The sequence below is a fragment of the Heterodontus francisci genome, chromosome 10 (assembly GCF_036365525.1).
Source record: "Heterodontus francisci isolate sHetFra1 chromosome 10, sHetFra1.hap1, whole genome shotgun sequence".
NCBI classification, from domain to species: Eukaryota; Metazoa; Chordata; class Chondrichthyes; order Heterodontiformes; family Heterodontidae; genus Heterodontus; species Heterodontus francisci.
Genome location: NC_090380.1, coordinates 94,978,586 through 95,005,501, shown reverse-complemented (window position 1 = coordinate 95,005,501; position 26,916 = coordinate 94,978,586). Strand labels below are relative to the sequence as shown.

General features: G+C 42.7%; 1 long non-coding RNA gene across 1 annotated transcript in view; it reads left to right on the top strand.

Annotated features, from left to right (window-relative positions):
* The first annotated feature begins 5,810 nt into the window (after positions 1–5,810).
* LOC137374644 (uncharacterized) overlaps positions 5,811–26,916 on the top strand; it is a 133,688-nt gene continuing 112,582 nt past the window's right edge. Inside the window, exons 1-2 of the long non-coding RNA XR_010975864.1 lie at positions 5,811–5,893; positions 5,976–6,122. This is a non-coding gene — a long non-coding RNA (uncharacterized lncRNA). The remainder of the gene's footprint in view (positions 5,894–5,975; positions 6,123–26,916) is intronic.

Below are 26,916 nucleotides of genomic sequence, written 5' to 3'. Positions count from 1 at the left end.
AGGAGATCATAGTGGGTATTTCACATGGTTTCGGTTGTTCTACACCATAATTAAAGTTTAGTTGTTAGTCCTCTGGCATGCAAGATTCGATTTACAGGAAATCAGACTGCTTATGAAAATTGCTGTGACCACAATTTTAAACCATCGGAAGAAAGCCTGAATGATAAAATGTCTTGATGAAAATAAAAAAACCCCCGGATTGTTTGATAATTGGAAAGCAATTACCTATCACTATAACATATGAGTATTTAATTCTATACTGCAGAGTAAATATCCTATCACTTAACATAATTAAGCACTTTACATTTTGCCGATACTGCTTTTCAGTTGGCCACCAGGATGTACATGAGAGCAATCTAGAGCTGTCTGTTAATTTTTCATACCGTTGTGTGAAGAAGCACCGAGAATTTGCGAAGCACATTTGCTGATAACATTATTCAACTATATTAAGGCTTGGTGCGTTGAAACACCAAGATAAAGTGCCATTAAATCCTTTTTTATATTGTTACAGAAAGTCAGTTGACTGAAACCCGAGTGTACGAGTTATCTGATAACAACAAACCTGAAAAGGGATAATTATAGAATAACCAGCCCAATTTCATCAAGTTTACATGTATTCTGAAATAGGGTGGTAGGACCCTAAATGGTGTCATGGGTGAAGATTGGTTATGGCCCATTGTCAGGCACTTAAATAACATATGCACATGGAGTGCATGCCCCAACTGGGAAGACCAAGATTGCCCAAAATTGGACCTTGGGCCTCATTTCAATTACTTGGGCAGGCTGCTGGCATCTGTCAAGCTTCCAGAGGCAACTGCTAGCGTTCCAATTTCAGACTGCCTGCCTTGCTGGCAGAGGCCCTTGGGGAAGAGCAGAGAAGGACAACGAGAGGGAGGGGAGCTGATCATGGATCGACAATGACCCTCAAGAGTGCTATGGAGCCAGGAGGAGCTGAAACTTTAAAAACACTTACTTGGTGGTGCTTAGGCCACAATCATTGCTGAATAATCCTGAGCAGAGCTGTCCGGGAGCCTGCTCCATTCATTGCTCATCAATTTAGTACATGGGTCCTAAATCACTCATTTACATAAGTAAGGGGCCTAACATCTGCTTCAGATGTGTACCAGGGCAACTGGAAGTCTTGTTACAACTGTACAGGATGTTGGTAAGGCCGCACCTGGAGTACTGTATACAGTTTTGGTCTCCGTATTTAAGAAAGGATATACTGGCATTGGAGGCAGTTCAAAAGAGATTCACTAGGCTGATTCCTGGGATGAAGGGGTTGACTTATCAGGAATGGCTAAACAGGTTAGGTTTTTATTCATTAGAATTTAGAAGAATGAGGGGTGATCTTATTGAAACGTACAAGATTCTGAGGGGGCTTGACAGGGTAGATGTTGAGAAGATGTTTCCACTAGTGGGGGAATCTCAAACTAGGGGACATAGTTACAGAATAAGGGGACACTCATTTAAAACAGAGCGAAGGAATTTCTTCTCTCAGAGGGTAGGGAATGTCTGGAATTCTCTACCCCAAAGAGTTGTGGAGGCTAGATCACTGAAAATATTTAAAGAGGAGGTAGATAGATTTTTGAAATATCGGGGAGTTGAGGGCTATGAGGAGCTGACACGAAAGAGGAGTTGAGATCTGGGGCAGATCAGCCATGATCTTATTGAATGGTGGGGTAGGCTTGAGGGGCCAAATGGCCTACTCCTGCTCCTATTTCTTATGTTCTTATATTCTTATGGCACCATGGCAATATGGTGACTCCCTTTCCCCTGGCACTAATTGGATGTAGGACATTTTTCCCTACAATTGGCCCTTGTTTAGCCCATTTCCTGCACATAAAATGGGCTCAACGAGGTCTATTTCCTACTTCATGATTTCATCTCATGCCTGCGATTTGCCAATTTCAGTTGTGCCAGCATGGGAGGGGTGGGGGGCGGTTATAGAACAAAAACAGAAATTGTGTACTTTTTGCAAAGAGAGGGATGGAGGTAAAGTTGCATTTCCTGGAATAATATTGGTAGAAGCCGAGAAACATTTCTGGGACAAGTTCAAAATAGCATATAGGAATCAATTTATTCATTAGATCTAAAAAAAAAAGTTGCTTCCTACTCCTGTCCAGCAATCTTATATGCGCAATAAATAGAGAACAGATATTCAGCTATAAGAAGCAAACTCAATGAAGAATTCATATGATGGCAGAACTTAAGGGGGGATGAAATTCAGACCAACAGCGTCATTGGAGATGGCGCTATGGAAGCTAGAGACCCTCTAAGTGGGGCTTGCTGTGTCTCCAGCCATGTCTAGCATGGCCTGCATGGTGCCCCATGCAGGGAAAAGAGCTAGCGTGGGCATCCCCTGCGTGTGCCAGAAGCCTCTGAACTGATGCTGCCCTGATGTCACTCAGCCTTACTGGCAGATTTGATGCGTTATTTACAAATATGGACCATACAGGTTCATTCACCATATTAGCTTGTGACTCACCAAAGAATATATGTTCAGGTGAAAGAGGCGTCCAGCACTGGCATTTTTTTTAAAAGGGCTAGGTACCCAATTTAAGGTAATTTAGAATAAGTTCTGCTATTGCAAAGTCTCTGGAAGTACTGTGGAGTGTTTTTAGAGGTGTGATGAGTTCCTGGATTTGACAGGGAGCGTTGTTACATCCTCACAAGAACAGCAGATGAATAGGTAACCTATCCACACAAAGGCTGCAACAGGTATGAAGGCAGCAGTGCCAGTGCCTCTGGGTCTGCAGCACGACAGGGAAATGGAGCAGAAACTGTGGAGAGGGCAAGCTTTGCCAACTTGGATCAGGAGTGCTGCATGTACTTGTACAGTGACAAGAAGCTGTCTGGCTGGCCAGTTTAATGCACCCAGCATCTCAGTGTGCATCCTCAACAGCGTTATCCTGTATGCTGCCCCATCGAGGTTCTTATCTGAACCTCGTGTAGCAGAACTCGTCTGTGATCTTGCCCTTCAGTGAGGTGGCACATGAACCCTCCATTATCCTTTCTTAACTGCAGTCCATTCATGCCTAGTTTCTCATCATGTGCAGATCATAACTCTACATTAGCCTTTAAGGTACATTCAATGCCAGTATCTGAGCAGGTGGCTGCGAGTTTCAGAGCAAGTGATTGGGCCTCTTTTAGCAGTGCTTTGTTGTTGTTCTGTTTCTTCCTCCTGGGTATGCCATGGCTGGACAGGCAGCAGTTCTTTGAACAAGATGGGTGAATGATGGAGGTGTGGTGCATTAGCAGCATGGGAGTTTGGTGGAGCAGTGGGTAGGAGATGGCCTTTGAAGATGCATTCACTGATCTTGACAGCTGCATGAGGTCATTAGACTTCTTGTAGCACTGCTGCGAGGTCCTCAGGGACAGACTTTGGGAATTGGCCTCCTGTGCCACCTGCTCCCAATCCCTTCTGGCATTGGTTCTTGAGGGCCTCCTAGTCTGCCTCACCCCCGCCTCATGAAACATGGCCCCTCTCCTCCTGTCCACAGCCACCACTAAGGCCTCCAGTGTCGCATCCAGGAGTCTGGGAGCCCTTTCTCTCTGTCCTGGTGTTCCATTTTCCATTGTTTATTGCAACATTGATATTTAGCAGCAGCCTCCTGTGATTTAATGTACCCTCCTTTTAAGAGGGGCAGACTTGTCTCTGCAAACTCTGCTCAGCACCCTGTAGAGTGGTCAGGCAGCCAACAGCAAGGATCAATGGGCAGAGAGAGGGCTGCCAGGTTCACATGAAGTTGATGTGTCATGACAACCTTATTGAGGGATTAATAACTGTGATGTAGTCATAGAGTCATAGCATCATATCTGGCATAGAAGGAGGCAATTTGGCTCTCCGCAGAGTAATCTAATCAATCCCACTCCCCTGCTGATTCCTATAGTCCTGCAAGTTTATTTCATTCAACTGCCAATTCAATTTCCTTTGGAAATCATTGATCATCTCCGCTTCAATCACCCTCGTGGGCAGCGAGTTCCAGGTCATTACCACTTGCTGCATAAAAAAGTTCTTCCTCACATTCCCCCTGCATTTCTTGCCCAAAACCTTCAATCTGTGTCTTTGTACCATCAGTTAATGGGAACAGTTTTTCATTGTCTAAATTATCTAAACCTGTCATAATCATCTATCAAATCTCCCCACAATCTCCTTTGCTTCAGGAGAACAACCCCAGCTTTTCCAACCTAACCTTGTAACTAAAATTCCCCCATCCCTGGAACCATTCTGGTAAATCTCCTCTGCACCCTCTCAGGGATCCTCACATCCTTCCTAAAGTGTGGTTCAACATAATTCCCAGCTTTTGTACTCAATGACTCTATTGATAGAGCCCAAGATCTCATATGCTTTGCTAACCACTTTCTCAGTATGTCCTGCCACCTTCAAAGATCGATACACATCGACCCCCAGGTCCATCTGCTCCTGCACACTCTTTGGAATGGCTCCATTAAGTCTATATTGCCTCACCCTATCCCTTCTTCCAAAAGGCATCAGCTCACACTTGTCAGCATTAAATTGCATCTGTCACTTGTCTGCCCATTCTGCCAGCCTATCAATGTCCTGTTGCAGGCGTTTCGTATCATCCTCACTCTTTGCCACTCCTCCAGGTTTGGTATCATTGGCAAATTTTGAGATTCTACTCTGTATTTCAGGATCCAGGTCATTTATATATAGCAACCAAAGCAGTGGTCCTAGCCATGACCCTTGGGAAATACTACTGTCTACCATCCTCCAGTCTGAACAACAACCATTTACCACGACTCACTGTTTTATGTCCTTAAGCCAATGTTTTATCTAATTGGACACTGTCACTCTGATTCCATGAGCCTCGATTTTGTTAACCAGTCTTTTATGTGGTACTTTATCAAACGCTTTCTTTAAATCTATACAGACAACATCCAACACATTCCCTTTTTTAACCTTCTCTGTTACTTCATCAAAAAATTCAATTAGATTAGTCAAGTGTGATCTGCCTTTTACAAATCCGTGCTGGCTATCCTTAATTAACTGAAACCTCTTCAAGTGCCTGTTTATTTTTCCCCCTGATTATTGTTTCTAAAACCTTACCCACCACTGACGTTAAACTAACTGGCCTGTAGTTGCTAGGACTGTCTTTACACACTTTCTTGAATAAGGGTTTCACATTTGCCAATCCTCTGGCACCTCCTCTGTATCTAGGGAAGATTGGAATATTATGGCAAGGACTTCCACCATTTCCACCCGCACTTCCTTTAGCAAGCCATCTGGACCAGGTGACTCCTCTACCCTAAGCAAAGCCAGCCTTTCCATTACCTCCTCCCTCTCAATTTTTACCCCATCCATTGTCTCTATTCTTTCCCCTTCTACTGATATTTTGTCAGATTTCTCTTCCTTAGTAAACACTGATATAGCATGCTTACATATTCTAGCCTTGCCCTGTGCCTCTAAGCATATATGAACCATTTGTCCCTAATAGGCCTCACTGCAAATATAGCACAATGAGCACCTATTTTATACTTCTTTTGAACAAATGTATTCAAAATATTTACCTTGGCCTCAGCTGAAAAATAATTTAGTCAAGAAAGGTTTAAAAATCGATTAGAAGAACCTATGCTAAAAGGAACCACTTTGATTGACTCTGAGTTTGCAATAGCAGGGTCTTAAATGCGAAGAGCTCCATCTCAAGAAACTAATAGATTTGAAGTGTGATGCTTTAAAAGGTTAATTTTCAAACAGAAAATTTGGCTCAATGATTGCTTGCTTCTCATAAAGCTGCATGGAAACTCCCTAGTACAGCTGATTCCACTAATGAGAGAACATGGCAAGGAAATATTTCTGTCAATAGTGCAGCTGTAACAGCTGAGGAACAGATCAGTTTCACGATTTGAAGAAACGGGATGTTTCAAAATGGTAAAGTTCTAAATTGGGAATATTTGATAATTGCTCTTGAAAGAACTTGTTGAATAATCCTTTAACTATTACTACTCCATAGGGTGATTCATTTATTTGGTGCAATCAGACAAGGGGGTGGCTGATGACCATACTTGTCCATCCCTCCTTGCTTTGACATGTTTTTATGGACCATAGAAGTGATCAAGCCGCACCACTGAAATAGAAGCTGGGAGGGAGAAGGAGGCAGGTAAGAAAAATATTTCAAAGTTGTTGCTTCAGAGAAAGAAAAAGTGGTAAGGACATCTAGGAACAAGTAAAGCTAACAAAGTTAGTGGAAAAGAGAATGAGTTTACATTGTTAAAATGTTTTTCAATTCAAAATAATGGGCTGAAATTTATATTCCCACTGCCAAAATTGGCGGCAGGCACGGAACCACCGTTATATTAAGTGCGGCGGCTCATTTAAATAGCCAGGGCGGGCTGCTCCCCTCCCCCACCCCCACCCCCACCCCCCAGTGACTTGGAGGGTGCGGGCTGTCCGTCCCCAGCAATGGTGTCAGCTGCCTGTGCGCAGGTGCTGATGCCATTTTTAAAGGGCTTCGAGCTCTACCATCCATTTAAATATTTAAAGAGACATTTAATTAAAAAATTAAATACATTTATTCTGCCACTCTGCCACCCCCATAACAATTAAAGTACAAAACACTTACCTTGACCAGCTGACCTTCCCCCCCCCCCACCACAAAGTGCCTAAACTTTAAACTATAACCCATCCCACCATTCCCTACACCAATGATATTACTTTGACCCAGCTTCCCCCCCCCCACCCACCCCATGAGAAAGGTACCTCCTCCCCTCTCCCCACCAGTGATCCACCTCGGTTCCCCAGATGGGGATCTGAAGGTATGGGAGTGCAGGCCAGCGGTATGAAGATCGCACCGGGGCAGACGGTGGGAACGTAGGTCTCATCAATTCATTGATTTTAGTTAATTTAAATATTTAAATGGCAGTCCCATTGCCGAGCGGCGGTGGGAGTGGTGGGGGTGGGGGGGTGGGTGGGTGGCGGTGCTACCATGAGGCCTTGCCGCTGCTGGCACTATCGGGCTGGGCCTTCACGGCCTCGTGACGGCCCTCTCCCGGAGGCATTTTCCAGTCCCATCCCTGCCACAACCCCTGACGTCAGAGGGCGGGGATGTCTGTAAAATTCAGCCCAATGTTTGTAAGAGAAATAACTTGCATTTATATAGTGCCCTTCATAACCACAGGATATCCCAAAGCATTTAACAGCCAGTGAAGTACTCTTGAAGTGTAGTCATTGTTGTAATGTCCAAATGTGGCAGCCAATTTGCGCACAGCAAGTTATCACAAACAGCAGTGTGATAATGATGAGATAATCTGTGTTTTGTGATTTTGGTTGAGGGTTAAATGTTGGCCAGGACATTGAGGGAAATTCCCTTGCTCTTTTTTGAATCGTACCATGGGATTACGTCCACCTGAGAAAGCAGATGGGGCCTCGTTTCAACTTCACATCTGAAAGACGGCACCTCCGTCAGTGCAGCACTCCCTCAGTACTGCACTGGAGTATCAGCCTAAATTATGTGCTTAAGTCTCTGGAGTTGGACTTAAACCCACAACCTTCTGACTCAGAAGCGAGAGTTGTACTTTAAGGTTTTTAATCACAGTAATGAAACACAGTAATGAAACAGTATTATTTCTGTAACATTAATGTTTATTTCAATGGTGTAGATTTTAACTTTTGGTGGCCAACTGGCAGATTGCATTGGTCGAAGACCTGTTCTGGGATTGAAGAGACCAAAGTCATTTTGAGTCCAGGGCCTCATCTGAATAGAACTGGCGAGCTTAGGAACCTGCTAGCTATTTTTAGAGACAATTTGACGGAGCATGCTCTGTTTACAGTCTGAACAGATTTCCTGAATTTCAATCCAGTAGAAGTTTTCATGCTTTTCTGAGCAGCTAGTCCAGTATCATTACCATAAGACTACCATATCTGATTGAAATGGCCATGGAGTGAAACGATCATTGATGGGGACTATCCTGTTAGAATTGAATTGATGTTATTCGTGTTAAAACACTCAATTCGTAGGTCTTTCCCCAAATTTTCATTTTTTACTGGCTAGTTATAAGGAATTTTCAAATAAATTGTATTGTGTACAACACCACTGGAATAGATTAGCTGCTTGCTCTTTTGGTTATGGCCAAGTGTGTGGCACTGCTGAACTTGGGCAGTGTGGTTTTGGCTCACGTGCCAGGTGAAGTATTTATTATACATTATATAAAATAGCAAATTGTTGGAACTGAGTTTGACGGTGTGTTTAAGAAAGAAAGAATGAAAGAACTAGCATTTATAGGACATTCCAAAGTGCTTCAAGCCAAAGAATTATTTTTGAAGCATTGTGGGCTAATAAGATAGCAAAGTCTCACAAATGAGATGAATGACCAGTTAGTACAATGCAAATATAAAGTGGCAATCTAATTCTTAGAGTTAGCATGCAAACAGACTCTGGAGCGAAGTGAAGTGAGGCTGCTTGGATGGGGTAGGGCACATAACTTCAATTGGACACTGAATGGAGTGTTACTCTAGTGCCACATCAAATATGAGCATTTTATGAACTCACCTAACCTCAGTGAGGATCCTCCCCTTCCCATTTTCTAAATATTTACATCTTTAACTGGTGGCAGAGTGCTATGTCCACACCCGTATCCAGGGACGTAATAGCTGTTCCTGGGCAAGACCGTTCCAGTTCCAGCCAGGCAATGTAAACATCGTTCTTCCTGACTAGAACCCAACTGTAGTTTCAGACTGGTAGCGTCTGTGAAGATGCACCCCATGACAGCTGATCAGTTAATTGGCTCTCTTGATGTTGCTTAATTTTAATTACTGCTTTTCAGGTCACTGTCAGCCAAGTTTTATTCAAGTAACTGCTATTAAAGTAAGCTTTTGCTTACTGCGTTGGCTTCCTGTCAACTGTAAAGGGCTGGAAAAAGTTTGAAAACAGGAGGTTTTGTCATGCTGAAACATGTAATCCACTCGTACACTCAGTGAGAGGCTGACAAGTGCAGGTTAACTGCTAGCTGGGGCGTTCTATTATAGGATGCTTTTGGCACATCCATTAAGGGTGGTGGAAGAGCATTAGATAACAAATCTTAATTTGCACCTTTTCATATTTCTTACAGTGGATCATATTTAAAACAACTCGACTAAATTCGATTCCTTAAAGGAGCCCTATAGTTTTGAAATTTTTAGATGCACATGTACATTGACCCTGTGTGGTACAGGTTTTTGGAACAAAGATGTCACTTTTTTTTATTCGTTCTTGGAATGTGGGCATCACTGGCTAGGAGAGCATTTATTGCCCCTCCCTAATTGGTGGTGAACTGCCTTCTTGAACTGCTGCAGTCCTTGGGGTGTAAGTACACCCACAGTGCTGTTAGGAAGTGAATTCCAGGATTTTGACCAAACGGCACTGAAGGAACGGCGATATAGTTCCGAGTCAGGATGGTGTGTGGCTTGGAAGGGAACTTGCGGATGGTGCTGTTCCCATGCATCTGCTGCCTTATCCTTCTAGGTAGTAGAGGTCGTGGGTTTGGAAGGTGCTGTAGAAGGAGATGGTGCGTTGCTACAGTACATCTTATAGATAGTACACACTGCTACCATTGTGTGTCGGTGGTGGAGGGAGTGAATGTTTGTAGATGGGGATACAATCAAGCAGGCTGCTTTGTCCCAGATGGTGATGAGCTTCTTGAGTGTTGTTGGAGCTGTACCCATCCAGGCAAACGGAGAGCATTCCATCACACTCCTGACTTGTGCCTTGTAGATGGTGGACATGATTTGGGGAGTTAGGAGGTGAGTTACTTGCTGCAGGATTCCTAGCCTCTAACCTGCTGTTGTAGCCACGGTATTTATATGGCTACTCCAGTTCGGTTTCTGGTTAATGGTAACCTCCAGGATGTTGATAGTCGGGGATTCAGCGATCATAATGCCGTTGAATGTCAAGGAGAGATGGTTAGATTCTCGCTTCTTTGAGATGGTCATTGCCTGGCACTTGTGTGGCGCAAACGTTATTTGCCACTAGTCAGCCCAGGCCTGGATATTGTCCAGGTCTTGCTGCATTTCTACCCGGACTGCTTCAATATCTGAGGAGTCACGAATGGTGCTGAACATTGTGCAATCATCAGCGAACATCCCCACTTCTGACCTTATGATTGAAGGAAGGTCATTGATGAAGCAGCTGAAGATGGTTGGGCCTAGGACACTACCCTGAGGAACTCCTGCAGTGATGTCCTGGAGCTGAGATGATTGACTTCCAACAACCACTACCATCTTCCTTTGCACCTTCCTTTTGAATGGTTTAATTCTCTGCCTATTTGGTTTTACTTTTCTCAACAAAGCTAACTGATCAATGACTTCTTTTAGCAATTGCGTCAGGTGCTAAGTGTGTCATGAACACATGCTTTGCCAATGATTTTATTTAATCCATCAGTTGGACACTTAAGTTAAACTTTTAAAAAGAAAACAGCTAAAATAGTCACTGCATTTTGAATTGAAATATCTCACATACCGAGGTATCGAGGTGGAGTCAAATGTCTGGTTTAATCTCCTATCAGAACAATGGCTTGCAAATTTTTGAATGAGCTACCTGCCACCTCACCTCCGTTAACAAGACATTCAAAGCCACCTTGGAACATTAACATTGGAGGAGACAAATCTCAAACAGTAAACACTGAAATAATAGGACCCGAGAGAGAGATTGGAATTCTTAAGACTTGAACTAATTAAGGTGCAAAAGAGAGAATACAGTGGACGTTCCTGTGACAGTCTCTCCATCTGTGTGAAAAGTGGGAGTTTCTTCTTTCTACAACAGACAAGCACTTGAGTTTGACCAATGCAGGACACAAGTGGGGGTCTGACTCTCTCTCTCCTTGTCTCTCCAGGCAATGCTGTAAAGTTTGAACCCTGCCTGCGGACTACAAAAGATCCAAGCCTATTATTGCTGCAGACAGAGACTCCGAGGAGAAAGCCATCTATAATCATTGTCTCCAAGAAAACCCTGAACCAGGTGGCCACCTCTACCAGCCAGAAACTTCAGGACCATGGGTTTAGCTGGAAGATAACAGCATTATCAGACTCCACAGACTATATATTCTTTTATTTCACAGAATTGTTACAGCGCAGAAGGAGGCATTCAGCCCATCGTGTTTGCACCGGCTCTCCTAATGAGCATTTCACCTAGTGCCACTCCCCTGCCTTCTCCCCGTAATGCTGCACATTCTTCCTTTTCATATAACAGTCTAATTCCCTTTTGAATGCTTCAATTGAACCTGCCTCCACCACATTCTCAGGCAGTGCATTCCAGACTTTAGCCACATGCTGCGTGAAAAAGTTTTTCCTCATGTCGCTTTTGCTTCTTTTACCAATTACTTTAAATCTGTGCCTTCCTGTTCTCGATCCTTTCATAGGTGTTAACAGTTTCTTCCTATCTACTCTGTCCAGACCCCTCATAATTGTGAATACCTCTATCAAATCTCCTCTCAGCCTTTTCTTCTCCAAGGAAAACGCCTTTTGAAAGTCCATGTACACCACATCAACTGTATTGCCCTCATCAACCCTCTCTGTTACCTCTTCAGAAAAACTCCAGCAAGTTAGTTAAACCTGATTTTCTCTTAAGAAGTCCATGCTGGCTTTCTTTAATTAACCCACATTTGTCCATGTGACTATTAATTTTCTTCCGAATTATTTTTTTAGAATTTTCCCCACAACCAAAGTTAAACTGACTGGCCTGTAGTTGCTGGGTTTATCGTCACACAAGGTATAACGTTTGCAATTCTCCGAGCCTCTGGCACCACCCCCAAGTCTAAAGAAGACTGAAAAATTATGGCCAGTGCCTCCACAATTTCCATTCTCACTTCTTTCAGTATCCTTGGATGCATCTCACAGAATCACAGAATCACAGAATTGTTACAGAGCAGAAGGGGGCCATTCAGCCCATCATGTCTGCACTGTCTCTCTGAAACAGCAGTTCCCTCAGTCCTATTCCCCTGCCTTCTCCCCATAGCCCTGCACATTCTTCCTTTTTATATAACTGTCTAATTCCACTTTGAATGCTTCAATTGAACCTGCCTCCACTAAGTTCTCCGGCAGTGCATTCCAGACCTTAACCTCTCGCTGTGTGAAAACGTTTTTCCTCGTGTCACTTTTGCTTCTCTTACCAAATACTTTAAATCTGTGCCCTCTCATTCGAGATCTTTTCATGACTGGGAACAGTTTCTCTCTATCTACTCTGTCCAGACCCCTCATGATTTTGAATACATCTATCAAATCACCTCTTACCCTTCTCTTCTCCATGGAAAACAGTCCTAACTCCTCCAATCTATCTTCATAACAGAAATTCCTCATCCCGGGAACCATTTTTGTGAATCTCTTCTGTACTCTCTCCAATGCCCTCACATCTTTCCTCAAGTGCCACATCCAGAATTGGACACCATACTCCAGCTGAGACCAAATTAGTGTCTTATACAAGGTCAACATAACTTCCTTGCTCTTGTACGCTATGTCTCTATTAATAAAGCCCAGGATACTGTATGCTTTATTAACTGCTCGCTCAAACTGTCCTGCCACCTTTAATGACTTATGCACACATACACCTAGGTCCCTCTGCTCCTGCACCCCCTTTAGAATTGTGCCCTTTATTCTATATTGTCTCTCCATGTTCTTCCTACCAAAATGAATCACCTCACATTTCTCCATTGAACTTCATCTGCCTCCTGTCTACCCATTCCACCAACTTGTCTATGTCCTTTTGAAGTTATACACAATCCTTCTCAGAGTTCGCAATGCTTCCAAGTTTTGTATCATCTGCAAACTTTGAAATTGTGCCCTGTACACCAAGGTCTAGGTCATTAATATATATATCAGGAAAAGCAAGGGTCCCAACACTGATCCCTGGGGAACTCCACTACAAATCTTCTTCCAGCCTGAAAAACATCCATTAACCACTCCTCTTTGTTTCCTGTCACTCAGCCATTTTCATATCCATGTTGCTACTGTCCCTTTTATTCCATGAGTTTGCTCACATGTCTGTTGTGTGGCACTGTATCAAATGCCTTTTGAAAGTCCATGTACACCACATCAACAGCATTGCCTTCATCAACCCTCTCTGTTACCTCCTGAAAAAACTCCAGCAAGTTAGTTAAACATGATTTTCCCTTAAGAAATCCATGTTAGCTTTCCTTAATTAATTCGCATGTGTCCATGTGACTATTGATTTTGTCCCAAATTATTTTTTCTAGAAGTTTTCCCACCACTGAAGTTAAACTGACTGGCCTGCAGTTGCTAGGCTTATCTTTACACCCTTTTTTGAACAAGGGTGTAATGTTTGCAATGCTCCAGTCCTCTGGCACCACCCCCGAGTCTAAGGAAAACTGAAAAATTATGGCCAGTGCCTCTGTGATTTCCGCCCTCACTTCCCTAAGTATTCTTGGATGTATCTCATCTGGTCCTGGTGTTTTATCCACTTTGAGTACAGATAGCCTATCCAATACCTCCTCCTTATCAATTTTAAGCCCTTCTAGTGTCTGAATTACCTCCTGTTTCACTATTGCCTGGGTTGCATCTTCTTCCTTAGTAAAGACAGATACAAAATATTCATTTAATATCTCAGCTATGCCCTCTCCCTTTTATGTTAACTGCCAGTCTCTTTTCATACTTTCTCTCTTTGCTTCTCTTATTTGCTTTTTCACTTCCCCTCTGAATCTTATGTATTCAGCCTAGTTTTCAATAGTATTTTCTATCTTGCATCTGTTATCGGCATGGACAAATACGAGCTAATCCCCGTCGAGGTGGGCAAAGGTAACGGCCACTTAAGGGCCTTGATTGGCCTGGGACGGGTGGCCCGTTTCTCGTTCCCCCCACTCCCCCCGGCCCACCTAAAGTGGGCCGGAGGCGGGAGCGGGTTGGGAAGTCCTCCTGGAGCCTCCTGCTCAAATTTACGCCCCCCACCCCCCCGCCAACCCCCACCACCATCCAGCTTGCTGGGATGGCGTAAAATTCCGGCCTTTATCTTTTTTGTCATCCAGAGAGTTCTGGATTTGTTTATCCTACCTTTCCCCTTTGAGGGAACATACCTTGACGGTGCCCAAACTATCGCTTGTTTGAAGGTAGCTGATTGTTCAGCTACCGTTTTTCCTGTCAACCTCCAATTTATTTGTCCCAGATCTGTTCTTACCCCATTGAAGTTGGCTTTCTCCCAGTTAATTAATCTTCTGCTGAATTGTTCTTTGTCCTTTTCCATAGTCAGCCTAAACCTTATGATGTAATGATCACTGTCCCCGAAATGTTCTCTTACTGACACTTGACTTGACTCACCTCATTCCCAAGAACCAGGTCCAGCAGTGTCTCCTTTTTCATTGGATTGGAAACATACTGCTGTAGAAAATTTTCCTGAACACACTCTAGGAACTCTTGTCCCTCAATGCCTTTTACATTACTACTATCCCAGTCTATGTTTGGATAATTAACGTCCCCTATTAAAACTACCCTATAATTTTGGACCTGTCTGTAATTTCCTTGCAAATTTGTTCCTCCATGTCCTTCCCCTAGTTGGTGGCCTCTAGACAACACCGAGCAATGTAACAGCACCTATTTTGTTCCTTAGCTCTAGCCAAATAGATTCTATCCTCAATCCTTCTGGAACATCCTTTTTCTCCAGCACTGCAATGCTCTCCTTAATCAATACTGCCACTCCTCCCCCTTTTTTCCCTTTGCTACCTTTCCTGAACATCTTGTATCCAGGAATATTTAACACCCGGTTCTACCCTTCTTTGAGCCAGGTCTCCGTTATAGCCATTATATCATATTTCCACATGTCAATCTGCGCCTGTAACTCATCAATCTTATTAGCAACACTGCGTACATTCACGTACATGCACATTAACCCTGATTTAGACATTATTACTTTCTCCTTTATTCTGATCCTGCCTAATGACTTACTATTCCCTACTCTAGTGCTATCTATCTCTCCCAGTATTCTGTGCACCTTGGTATTCCACTGTGATATTTCCTCCTGGTTCCTACACCCCTGCTAAGTTAGTTTGAACCCTCCCCAATAGCACTTGCAAATCGACCCGCAAGGAAATTTGTCCCAGATCTGTTCAGGTACAACCTGTCCAGGCTATACAGGTCCCACTTTTTCCAGAACTGGTCCCAATGTCGCAGGAATCTAAAGCCCTCCCTCCTGCACCATCTTTCCAGTCACACATTCATCTGCACTATTCTCCTATTTCTATACTTGCACATGTTACTGGAAGTAATCTGGAGATTACTACTTTTGAGATCCTGCGTGTTAATTTCTTACCTAGCTCACTAAACTCTTTCTGCAGGACCACATCCCTCTTCCTGCCTATGTCATTGGGTACCAATGTGGACCACGACTGCTGGCTGTTCATCCTCCCCCCTCAGGGTGCTCTGCAGCTTGTTCAGCAACATCATTGCCCCTGGCACCAAATGGGTAGCACACCATCCTGGACTCACGTCTGTGGCCACAGAAACGCCTGTCTGTTCCCCTGAGTATTGAATCTCCTATCACCATTGCTCTTCCAGTCTTCCTTGTAACCCCTGGAAAAACAGCTGAAGTACCCATGGTGCCATGGCCTTGGCTCTCCCAGATGAATAATCACTTACCTCAATGTTCAGAACTGAATACCAGTTTTAGACTCTAATCCAACCAATCTATTCTTCTTCACTCTGTAACCTATTTTTGTGTGTGCGTGTGTGTGTGAAAGTTGAAACATAGTTTATTATTTTACGTAGATCAGGTTTTGATTTTCAAGTAAAATAAATTAACCTCTTGTTTAAACTCAAGAAAACCTATCCAATTGGTTCTTTTATGACCGTAGCACATGAAGGGTTAAACACTCACTGAATTGGTAAACATATCCTCTGTTTAAAAGAAATAAATCTTGTTGTGGTCAAACAAGGAGAGGGACAAGAGGGGAGCCTTTCGACCCCTCCTCACATGATCATAACAAGTGTTATCAAATTTGTTTTGTGTAAGCAGACTATTGGTAGCATTTTTGTTGTTTTTTTGGAAAGTTTGTTTCCTATTGCAAATGGGATTTTCTACAATCTTCAGAAAAATATAACAATATAAGTATGAAATGAGAGAGGCCATTTGGTCTGTAAGTCTCATTCCTTTATCAAGTCTATTCTGTTCATACCCCATGTAACAATCGACTTTATAATCTGTCATGCAGACCCCCACCTGCCAAGAATGAGACATATTAATTTTGTCTTATGAACATTGATTTTAAACTGTTGCTGGAGTGAAGAAATGACTTGCTAAAGAGATCTCTAGATCTTTGACTGGAGAACATTTGCATACTAAGAGACGGTGCTTGTGGAGACAAAGGACTACTCCCTGGGTCAATTAACCCATATGGTATTTTGATCACCAGACATTGAAGTTGCAAGGAAGTGCGGACTGCTAAGATGATACAATCCACAAATGCAGGAGTGGTTAAGCCAGTTAGCCACATGACTAACCTGCTGGCCAACTTGGTTTTTTGAATTATGCCACACAGAAAGGGACAGAAGGCAGTTTGCAACTGAAGCTGGAACAAGGAAGCCTCTCTCCTGGTTGTCTCTCTCTCGCTTTCTCCCAAGTCATCGGACCCACGGAAGACACGTAAACCCCAAGAGAGAAAAGACTCCTACATTGAAACAAGTTGAAGTGTGATCTGGGCCCCAATGAACAGCAGGACTTACCGGCAACCAAAGATTCCACATTGAACTCAAAGGATAGTAAATAACTAACAAATATTGCTTCAAACTTTTCCCCTTTATTCTTTCTACTTTTTCTGTCTCTATCTGCATGTGCGTTTATCGCATATGCATGCTAGCGTGGTCGCTTCGCATATTTGTAGTCGTTAACCAGATTAGAGTTTAAGATTAATAAACTTCTACCTTTCTTGTTTAAATGTAAGGAAACCTGTCTGATTTCTTTGCCTTACAATTGGAGCAGTGAACAAGGATTCACTGAAGGGGAGCTAAAACATGGTGTTTTTAAAATTAAACCCTGTTACGGTTAAACCAGGCAAAGGCTGAGAGGGACCCCCTAGACTTCTTCTTACCTGGTTGTAACACATTCATAATGAATGTGAAGTGAAGTTGGGACTGGGAGCCAATGCAGGTCAGCAAGCATAGGGGTGATGGACAAACAGGACTTGGTGCCAGTTAGGATATAGTCAGCAGAGTTTAAAAAAAATTTATTTAGAGATACAGCACTGAAACAGGCCCTTCGGCCCACTGAGTCTGTGCCGACCATCAACCACCCATTTATCCTAATCCTACACTAATTCCATATTCCTACCACATCCCCACCTGTCCCTATATTTCCCTACCACCTACCTCTACTAGGGGAAATTTATAATGGCCAATTTACCTATCAACCTGCAAGTCTTTGGCATGTGGGAGGAAACCGGAGCACCCAGAGGAAACCCACGCAGACACAGGGAGAACTTGCAAACTCCACACAGGCAGTACCCAGAATTGAACCCGGGTCGCTGGAGCTGTGAGGCTGCGGTGCTAACCACTGCGCCACTGTTTACAGAGGGTGGTAGGTGGGAGGCCAGCCTGGAAAGCATTCGAATAGTCAAGTCTAGATATCAAGTCAGTTCAGGGATTACTAACATTGTATGCATGTTGTTATGTTTTATGTTATGAGGAGCTTTTCTCCTCCTCTGGGCCCTACGGATGAGGGTTTCAGCAGCAGATAGGTTGAGACAGGGGCGGAGATGGGTGATTTATAAAGGTGGTAGTAGATGGTCTTGGTGATGGTGTGGATAAAGGGTCAGAAGCTCAGCTTAGAGTCAAATAGGGCACTGAGGTTCTGAACAGTCTGGCTCAGCCTCAATCAGTGGCCAAGGAGGGGGTTTTCAGTCAGAGGATAGGGGAAGGAATTTGTGGAGAGGACTGAAGACAATTACTTTGGTTTTCCCAATATATAAATAGAAGAAATGTCTACATGATGGACAAGCAGCATGACAAATCAGATGCAGTAGAAGGTCAAGAGAGTTGGTGGTGAGTAGAGTTGTGTGCTCCAAAGTATATGTGGGATCTAATGTTGGCCCTGATTTTCCTGTCAAAACAACTGCACGCAATGAACACTTGCGGGGTTAGATGCAAATATTCAAAAGGTACTGTTCGGGTTGCAGTGTTCCACCGTTAGCTTCATGGAAACTGTCTGCCTCACCATTGAAATGCCTTGAATGGCGTGCAGTCACCTTATTTGTGTGGTATATAAGAAATAATCTCACCACAGAAGGTTATAAGTCTTGTTATTTCAAGTCTAAGTACTCTTTTAGCAATGTGATAAGTGTTAATTACCACCAGTCAACCTCTCTTGCACTGAAAATTAACTATTACAAATATGGATTCTCATTCCTTCAGGTTTTAATTGTTGGAGATTTTTTTTAAAAGTCAAATTTAAAATAATTTTCTTTTACTTTTCCTCTCTGTCTCTTTCTTTGCACTTAATCTAATAATTCTTTCCCTTTATTTCTCTTTCTGTACCTGATTTGACATTCAACTCGCCCACTCTAATTTACACTTCCTTCTCAGTCCTTGTTCTGTTAATTTCACAGTCCTTCAATCTGATTGGTGAAGGAGTACACAGTTACTTGTCCTATTCACTCAGGTCCCAAATGTACTGCTTCCTTCGCTGCAATGTTATCATCTTTCAAAAACTTGCCAGACAAAAATTTTAAAACCTAAATGTATTAGGGCAAATTAACTTACAGCAGGCACTGTTAGATTCCCTGCTGCAGCAAAATTTGTCATTTTTTTTGAGTGATGTTACTGAGGGGCAGCATGTAAATGAGAAACGTGGGGAGATGGGATGCGGGCAAGGATAGATCCTTGGGGGGGACTCTGGAAATTACGATGCGGGAGCAGGAAGAGCAGCCATTTCAGGAGATTTTTGGCTATGGCTGGATAAATAGGAATAGGAAGAGGCAAGGACAGTCCCACCCAGCTGGACGTTCTCCCAACATTTGAGTTTAAAACAAACATAAAACCTGAAAATCTTTTTTTCTCCAACAGTATTATTTTGCAGCACAATGACTCTTTACAATTTTATTGCTTTCTTGGAGGAAATGAAGTAATAAATTGAAGAAGTGCTACTGACCTCTATCTTCAGGAGTAATGTTTACCATCAGAGTGTGGCTTCTAACATTACATCTATTTGTCTCCCTCTAGTGTACAAAGAACAGGAAAGCAGCAACATTTTGAGCCTAATTCGTGATCCCCTACAATGGTGCATTTACTGCTGCGGTGCTGAGCTAACACCACTAAAGAAAGATTAACAGGCCATTAACATGTCATTTATCTCATTTCTGTTTGAGGGTTCCTGCTGTATGCTGCCATGTTTGCCTAGATATTTACAGTCACTGTACCCTGGGAGTCTTGGTAATGTACTATATATTAGTAATTTATTCCTTGAGAGCCACTGTCATTTTAAAGACACCACCTCCACTTCATTAACCATCAAACAGGAGGTTGGAGTGTTGTGTCACTCCATCACTTGGACATAGACTTGTCAGTCACTGGGGTTTGTGAGTACTCTTGTCACTCAAACAACTTTTTGGAAGGCTGAAAAGTATAATAGAAATATTGGCAGCCTTTGTAAAGACTCACAACACTTTTTCTCCTTAAATGTGGTCAATTACCTCTAAGTGGCCAAGACCCTTTAAATTTACCCATCTGCTCTTGTAAGAGCTCTGTTAAGAACACCTGTCATTAACATGCATGTAAGTTCTCAAATGAGGCCATATGGATTGAACTAAGGAACAAAAAAGGGGCTGTCACACTAATAAGAGTGTATTATAGACCCCCAAAGAGTCAGAGGGAGATAGAAGAGCAAATATGTGGGCAAATCTCTGAGAAGTGCAAAAACAATAGGGCAGTAATCGTAGGGGATTTTAACTACTTCAGTATTAATTGGGATGGTTTTAGCGTGAAAGGAATGGAAGGAACAGAATTCTTAAGGTGCATTCAGGAGAACATTCTTTGGCCAGTATTCAGCAAGTCTAACAAGAGAGAGCGCAGTTCTCAACTTGGTTTTAGGAAATGAAGATAGGTAGGTGGAAGGAGTGGCAGTGGGAGAGCATTTTGGTGGTAGTGATCATTACTCAGTTAGTTTTAACATAATTATGGAAAAGAACAGAGATAGAACAGGAGTTAAAGTTCTAAATTTTACTAAGCTGAGGACTAATTTAACAAAAGTTGGCTGGAAACAGCTACTTGAAGATAAATCAGTGTCAGAGCTGGGAGGCATACAAAGGGGGGATTCAAGGGATTCAGAGTAAACATGTTCCCTCAAAGAAAAAAGATGGGATGGCCTTATCTAGAGCCCCCTGCATGTCAAGGAGAATACAAGGTAAGATAAGGCAGAAAAGAAAAGCTTATGCCAGACACCAAGAACTCAATACTGCAGAAAGCTGAGAGGAGTATGGAAAGTGCAGCGGTGAAATGAAAAAGGAAATTAGGAAAGCAAAGAGAGGGCATGAAAGAATATTGGCAAGTAAAATCAAGAAGAACCCAAAGATGTTTTATGAATACATTAAGTGTAAGAGGTTAACTAAGCAAAGAGTAGTGCCCATAAAAGACCAAATAGGTAACCTATGTATAGAGGTGGAAGATGTGGGTATGGTTCTTAATGAATGCTTGGCGTCTGTCTTCTCAACAGAGGGGAATGATGCAGATATTGTAGTTAAGGAGGAGTTTGAAATGTTGGTTGTGATAAACATAGGGAGAGATGAAGTATTAAGGGGATTAGCATCCTTGAAAGTGGATAAATCACCAGGGCCAGATGAAATATATGCCAGGCTATTAAAAGAAGCCAGGGAGGAAATAGTGGATGCTCTGACCATCATTTTCCAATCCACACTGGATGGCCATATTTAGAGCCCCCTGCATGTCAAGGAGAATACAAGGTAAGATAAGGCAGAAAAGAAAAGCTGGTGCCAGAGGATTGGATGACTGCTAACGAAGTACCTCTGTTTAAAAAGGGTTGGACCGAATAACTACAAGCCAGTCAGTCTAACCTCAGCAGTGGGCAAATTATTGGAATCAAATCTGAGAGACAGGATTAACTGACACTTAGAAAGGCACGGAGTGATCAAGGATCATCAGTCTGGATTTGTTAAGGGAAGTTCGTGTCTGACCAACTTGATTGAATTTTTTGTGGAGGTAACAAGGAGGATTAATGAGGGTAGTGCAGTTGATGTGGTCTACATGGATTTTAGCAAGGCTTTGGACAAGGTCCCACATGGCAGACTGGGTAAAAGAAATAAAAGCCCATTGGATCCAGGGGAATGTAGCAAGCTGGATACAAAGTTGGCTCAGTGGCAGGAAACAAAGGGTAATTGTTGACAGGTGTTTTTGTGACTGGAAGGCTGTTTCCAGTGACATTCCACGGGGCTTAGTACTAGGTCCCCTGCTTTTTGTGGTATATATTAATGATTTGGACTTAAATGTAGGAGGCATGATTAAGAAGTTTTCAGACGATACAAAAATTGGCCACGTGGTTGATAGTGAGGAGGATAGCTGTAGACTGCAGGAAGATATCAATGGACTGGTCAGGTGAGCAGAAAAGTGGCAAATGGAATTCAACCCTGAGAAGTATGATGTGATGCATTTGGGGAGGTCAAACAAGGCAAAGGAATACACAATAAATGGGAGGATACTGAGAGGTGTAGAGCAAGTGAGGGACCTTGGAGTGAATATCCACAGATCCCTGAAGATAGCAGGACAGGTTGATAGGGTGGTTAAGAAGGCATATGGAATACTTTCCTTTATTAGCTGAGGCATAGAATAAGTAGCTGGGAGGTTATGCTGGAGCTATATAAAACAATAGTTAGGCCACAACTTGAGTACTGGTCACCTCGTTACAGAAAGGATGTAATTGCACTAGAGAGGGTACAGAGGAGATTTACGAGGATGTTGCCAGGACTGGAAAATTGCAGCTATGAGGAAAGATTGGATAGGCTGGAGTTGTTTTCCTTGGAACAGAGGAGACCGAGGGGAGATTTGTTTGAGGTGTACAAGGTCGCGATGGGCATGGATAGAGTGGATGGAAAGGATCCATTTCTCTTAGTAGAAGGGTCAGTGACGAGGGGGCATAGATTTAAAGTGATTGGTAGAAGGATTAGAGGTGCGATGAGGAAAAAACTTTTCACCCGGAGGATGGTAGGGGTCCAAAAGGGTGGTAGAGACAGAAACCCTCAACTCTTTTAAAGGTGTCTGGATATGCACCTGCAGTTCCGTACTCTCCTGGGATATGGACCAAGTGCTGGGAAATGGGATTAGGCTGGGTGGCTCGTTTTTCAGTAGGCGCAGACACGATGTGCAGAATGGCCTCCTTCTGTGCCGTAAACTTTTCTGCATTTTCTATATATTCTAAATATCTGAAAAGGCAGAATGTGCAGGGATGTGGGGAGAATGGCAGTACATGAATTGCTTCTTAAGGCCGGCACAGACGCGATGGGTCAAATGGCCTTCAGTGCTGTAACAATTCTAGGAAGTATGGGGAGCATAGGCCAGGAGCAGGTATTTTTTTCTGTGTAAACAAAGATACCAAGATTAGGGAAATCAATAAACCTGGATTTAGTATGGACAATATAACAGTGTTATAGATTGATATAAAATATTAAGGGGAAGAATTCGTTGTTGAGATCTGTTCCACAGGTTATCAAGTCAGAGTGAAGCTTCAGACATTGTACAATGTAAACAGCTTATTGAGGTACTGAGTGCAAATACTATTGTAATGTAGATTTTACTCTCATAGGAATTAATTGGGAAGACTATAGAGGGAGAAAGGAGATTTATTTCCTGGACTTGGTCATGACCAAATACATAGCGGTACTTTCTAATCTGAAGCCACCTTTCAATTCATATCAGAGTAAACTGGGGCAGAATGTCATGAGGTTCTCCTAATCTCCCACCATAACTTTGGCAGATGATTGAAAATTTGGAGAAACATCAAAAACAGCCAGTTACATTGTTTTTCCGGTGTTTTCAGTGATCTCTTGCAGAAATTATAACTGGAGATTGGGAGAATGGCCTGCAGATAATTTACTTGCACAATCTCTTTACTGAGCAGAAAACCTGGCCATTGTTATTTGTGGAATATCCCTGTTAATAGCTTGGTCGCCGCGTTTACTTACACAACAACCATGACTGCACTTATTTGAAGCTCTTTGGGACATTTCCAAGAAACACGATACAGCACAGTATAGATATTGGCCTTTTTTCCTATTTAGATGGATGGGCTAATGATTAAGTTTTATAATTTCTTTAATTTGATCTGTAGTCTAGAACCAGGGGACATAGTCTCAGAATAAGGGGTAGGCCATTTAAGACTGAGATGAGGAGGAATTCCTTCACTCAGAGAGTGGTGAATCTTTGGTCTGTAGTAGTCACTATGATAATGGTACCTACCTAGATCTTTCTGAGATAGGATCCAGAAGGACAGTTTGTTTATCCAACATCATCAGTTGCTGTAATCTATCAACTAGGTTTTCCATTCAATTTTTATAAAATTATCAGTTGGGATTTTCCTTTCTAGTGGCAGTGCAGCTTAAAGCCTCACTCAGGTATAAAATTAAAACCCGACCTGACCCGACCCGACCTGACCCGACCCGGATCTCCTTTATCTGTTCCGGCAGCAGGCTATTCCTGCAGCTGGAGATGTGAGGAATTATGGGTAAGCCTGATCCCGTAACTTCCTGGAAGCAGTGTCCAACCTGACCTGACCTGACCCGAGCCCAAATGCTGGACTCGGAATTTCAACCTGACCCGACCCAAACCCGACACGTAGTCGTATCTAGTCGGGTGTGAGGAAAATGGATCGGCGGTCTATTGAGTCTATTGGATCGCTTCTCATTTTGAGTACAATGAAGGGGGGCCACAATCGAGTGATGCAATAATAAGTGACATTGTATATCTTACATTATTCATCATTATTGACATATTGTGAATGGTAGAACGTAAGACTATAGCAAGAGTATTGCTCGGAAAGACACAACAAATTTCAATGTAATTATGCAATCAATGCAGGAACTGTCAATGTACCCATCCACAGCAGCTCATTTTAAGTTGGTTGGTGGAAGGGACAATATCTCTTGCATGCTGGAAGCTGCCTGTCCCTTTAAGGTGCTTCTGGCATCTGACTCCTTCAGCAACAGTGATTTCCCCTCCCTGACCTCCAAACCCCTCTCCCCAAACCCCCAACAATTGGGAACTCCCAGCAGCTGGTTACATCCCATAGGAGCCCAGCAACCTTTGCTGGAATCAGCCGCAGGTGAGTTGGATGGGCTGTTGTGCCAAATCTCTAGCTGCATTGCCACTAGAAAGGAAAATTCCAACTGATAATTTTACAAAAACTGAATGGGAAACCTAGTTGATAGATTACAGCAACTGATGATGTTGGACAAACAAACCGTCCTTCTGGATCCTATCTCAGAAAGATCTAGGTAGGTACCATTATCATAGTGACTACTACAGACCAAAGATTCACCACTCTCTGAGTGAAGAAATTCCTCCTCATCTCAGTCCTAAATGGCCTACCCCTTGTTCTGAGACTATGTCCCCTGGTTCTAGACTACGGATGAAGTTAAAGAAGTTATAACATAAGAATTAGCCCATCAATCTAAATAGGAAAAAAAGCCAATATTTATACTGTGCTGTAGCGTGTTTCTCGGAAATGTCCCAAAGAGCTTCAAATAAGTGCAGTCATGGTTGTTGTGTAAGTAAATGTGGCGACCAGGCTATTAACAGGGATATTCCACAAAAACCAATGGCCAGGTTGTCTACTCAGTAAAGCGATTGTGCAAGTAGACTATATGCAGGCTATTCTCCCAATCTCCAGTTATAATTTCTGCAAGAGATCACTAAAAACACCGGAAAAACAATGTAACTGGCTGTTTTTGATGTTTCTCCAAATTTTCAATCATTGCCAAAGTTACGGTGGGAGATTAGGAGAACCTCATGAAATCTGCCCCGGTTTACTCTGCTATGAATTGAAAGGTGGCTTCAGATTAGAAAGTACCGCTATTTATTGGGTCATGACCAAGTCCAGGAAATAAATCTCCTTTCTCCCTCTATAGTCTTCCCAGTACTTCCAGAAAACCGGCAGAAGAAAATCATGTCGATCATGTCATCGTTTCACTTTTTAAAAATTGTGATAAGTCGAAACTGCCATCATTCGAAATGAGCAACTTTTATAGGCAGCAGCAGGAACATCACTTGCAAACTATTTAAGCATATGGAGATGTGCTTATTTCAAAGGATGCCATACCTCAGCTTAAGAACATAGGAAATAGGTGCAGGAGTAGGCCATTTGTCCCCTCGAGCCTGCTCCACCATTCAACTAGATCATGGCTGATCTTCTATCTCAACGCCATTTTCTCACACTATCCCCGTATCACTTAATGCCTTTATTATGTAGAAATCTAACGATCTCTGTCTTTAACATACTCAATGACTGAGCCTCCACAGCCCTCATTCTCTGAGTGAAGAAATTCCTTTTCATCTCAGTCCTAAATGGCCTACCCCTTATTCTGAGACAGTGTCCCCTGGTTCTAGACTCCCCAGCCACGAGAAACATCCTTCCTGCATCCACCCTGTCAAGCCCTGTAAGAATTTTGTATGTTTCAATGAGATCACCTCTTCTTCTAAACGCGAGAGAACATAGGGCCAGTCTCCTCAATCTCTCCTCATAGGACAATTCCACCATTCCAAGAATTAGTCTGGTGAATCCTTGTTGCACTCCCTCTATGGCAAGTATATCCTTCCTTAGGTAAGGAGACCATAACTGTACACAATACTCCAGGTGTGGTCTCACCAAGTCTGTATATAATTGCAGCAAGACACCTTTACTCCTGTACTCAAATCCTCTTGCAATAAAGATTAACATACCATTTGTCTTCCCAATTGCTAGCTGCACCTGCATGTTAGCTTTCAGTGACTCATGAACAAGGACATCCAGGTGCCATTGGATATCAGCACTTCCCAATCTCTCACCATTTAAGATTTACTCTGCATTTCTGTTTTAACTACCAAAGTGAATAACTTCACATTTTTCAACATTATATTCCATCTACCATGTTCTTGCCCACTCACTTAGCCTGTCTAAATCCCCTCAAAGCCTCTTTGCATGCTACTCACAACTCACATTCCCAACCAGCTTTGTATCATCAGCAAACTTGGAAATATTACATTTGGTCCCCACATCCAAATCATTAATACAGATTGTGAATAGCTGGGGCCCAAGTACTGATCCTTACAGCAACCCACTAGTCACAGTCTGCCAAGCTGAAAATGACCCATTTATTCCTACTCTCTGTTTTCTGTCCATTAACCACTTTTCAGTCCATGCCAGGATATTACCTCCAATCTCATGTGCTCTCATTTTATTTACTAACCTCTTGTATGGGACCTTATTGAAAGCCTTCTGAAAATCCAAATACACCACATCTACTGGTTCCTCCTTGTCTATTCTGCTAATTGCATCCTCAACAGCTTTGTCAAACATGATTTCACTTTCATAAATTAATGTTGACTCTGCCCAATCCTATCATTATTTTCTAAGTTAAAAGCAAAATACTGCAGATGCTGGAAATCTGAAATAAAAACAAGAAATGCTGGAACCACTCAGCAGGTCTGGCAGCATCTGTGAAAAGAGAAGCAGAGTTAACGTTTCGGGTCAGTGACCCTTCTTCGGAACCTTCGGGTTCATTTACACTTTTTGTCGAATGTATATTATCCCACAGAGATCGATTATCTATGTAACATTCAATTTGTATTGTCTTTTCAGTCTCCCTTTTATATAATATTTTGTCCATGATCTTGGACAAATAGAACGCCATATCAACAGCATCCATGAGTGCAAGAGTTTCAGCAGCTAGTGTGCTCTTCACCACTCTTATTTTCTTGGCCTCCCATGCCAATGGGCAACTTTTCCCTTTCTC